Genomic DNA, 2,068 nt, shown 5'->3' on the forward strand with positions numbered 1-2,068 from the left:
TTTTTTTTTTTGCGGAACCAGGGATTGAACTCAGGCCTTTGCACTTGCCAGGCAAGCACTTATTCTACTGAGCTAACTCCCCGGCCCCCTACATTCTCAATCTTAGTTTAGCTTTTTAATAACCTGGCCAACTACTTTCTGACCACTGTACACTCTTACCAACAAAGTGTGAGATTTTAGTTTGTATCTGCCCCAACATTTGTTGCTGTCTTTTTCATTCTATCCATCATGGTAGGGGTAAAGTTTTAACGTGATTTCCCTGATGCTTAATGATGTTGAGTATTTGGTCAGTGTGCTTATCTGCCATTCTCTACATCCTCTTAGAGAACTATCACATTCTTCTTTAGTTTTTAAGTTGGGTTTTATTGTGGGATTGTATATGTGCTCAATACTAGACAATTTCCAGATATATGGTTTCAAATTTCCTCTTATATTCTTTGGATTTCCTCACTTTCTTTTTGGAGGGGGGAGACTGAGTTAATACCCTAGCCCTTTTATAAAATTTTTATTATTTTATATTTATGGCACTAGGGACTGAACCCAGGGCCTTCTCACTGAACTACATTCCCAGCCTTTTTTACTTTTTATTTTTGAGATAGGGACTAAGTCCCAAATTGCCCAGGCAGGGCTTGAACTTGAAACTCTCCTAAAGCACTGGGATTATAAGTGTATACTACCATGTCTAGCTTATTTTAAGTTTTGGAGGCAAAATCTTACAAAGTTGCAGGCTTGCTTTACAGTTTTTAAATCCTACCTCTACCTTCCATTACTTTTTTTAAAATTTTGACTGGCTCAGCCTGCCCTGAGTGTGGGGCTGATATGATGTGGTACCAGGAATCCAACTATGGTCCCCAGCACTTGCCTAAGCAAGCACTTTGAACTGCTGAACCATTTTGCCAATCCATTCCTTCGCTTTTTTTTTTTTTTTTTTTGTATTTTTTAGTAAGGATCTACAGGGTCTCCTACATAGATTGAACTCACAGTGATCCACCTGTGTTCAGCCTCCAGTCTCAGCTGCCTGGGGGTGGGGCCTGTACAGCAGGCCTGGGATGGAACCCCCAGCCCATGTCTGCCTAAGCAGGCATTTTAATCTGCTGAGCTATTTGGCTGGCCCTCCCCTCACTTTCTTGATACACAAAAGTTTTTGATTTTGATGAAGGGAAGACTGATTTTTATGTTCCTTCATGGACTGTGCTTTTAGAATGCATCACCATACCCCAATGTCTCTGTGACTTTGAAGGTTTTAAGTACCTTGTCCTTTATCACTGGTAATTTTTTTTTTTTTTGCTTTCAATTATGTCAGTTTTTGTTTCATGTAGTTTGGGCTTTTTGTTAGGTCTATGTATGCTTATCTTTTTTTTGGGTCTTTTTGAGACTGGATTTCCTTCTGCAGTTCACACTGGCCTTGAACTCACTTTGTAGCTCAGACTGACCTCTAACTCATGACAGTCCTCCTACCTTAGCCTCCTGAGTGCTGGGATTACAGAGGTGTACCATCACACTCAGCTTATTGTATCTTCTTTATGAACTGATATTTTATTTATTTTTTTTAAATTTTATTTTTGTGTGTGTGTGCCCCAGGGGGCAGGGCTGGCTGGCATGTTGTGCTGGGGGATTGAACCGCGGTCCCTGTGCTTTGTTAGGCTTGTTCTAAGTAGGTGCTTTAGACCACTGAGCCATCTCACCAGCCCTGAACTGATATTTTAAATATAAAATGTTTATCTCTAGTAAAACTTTTTATCTTGAAGTCTATTTTGTCTAGTACACTCACCATTTAATTTATGATTGTTGTTTGCATATGATACATTTTTCCTTCATTTTCAATTATCTCAATTATCTGAGTCTAAAGCATTTTTATAGTTGGATCTTATTTTATATCTAGTATGGCACCAATGCATACACTGACTAAAATCATTATTTTGAATGACACACATAACTGCAAGGTGGCACAGCGACATTCTTCAGTCAAAATTTTGGCAATCAACACCATGGCAAATGCAGCCATATTTTCTCATTAAATTTAGTAACTTCTGGGGCTGGTGAGATGGCTCAGTGGTCTAAAGCACCT

The 2,068-nt window shown here is 39.2% G+C and overlaps 2 protein-coding genes across 7 annotated transcripts in view; one reads left to right on the forward strand and one right to left on the reverse strand.

The window, feature by feature from the left end:
- The window catches only part of Rmdn3 (regulator of microtubule dynamics 3), a 28,784-nt gene that overhangs the window by 16,211 nt on the left and 10,505 nt on the right, over positions 1 to 2,068 (forward strand). The window lies entirely within an intron of this gene.
- The window catches only part of Rad51 (RAD51 recombinase), a 43,461-nt gene that overhangs the window by 1,050 nt on the left and 40,343 nt on the right, over positions 1 to 2,068 (reverse strand). The window lies entirely within an intron of this gene.

Source organism: Octodon degus, unplaced genomic scaffold, assembly GCF_000260255.1.
Source record: "Octodon degus isolate 3935 unplaced genomic scaffold, OctDeg1.0 scaffold00002, whole genome shotgun sequence".
NCBI classification, from domain to species: Eukaryota; Metazoa; Chordata; class Mammalia; order Rodentia; family Octodontidae; genus Octodon; species Octodon degus.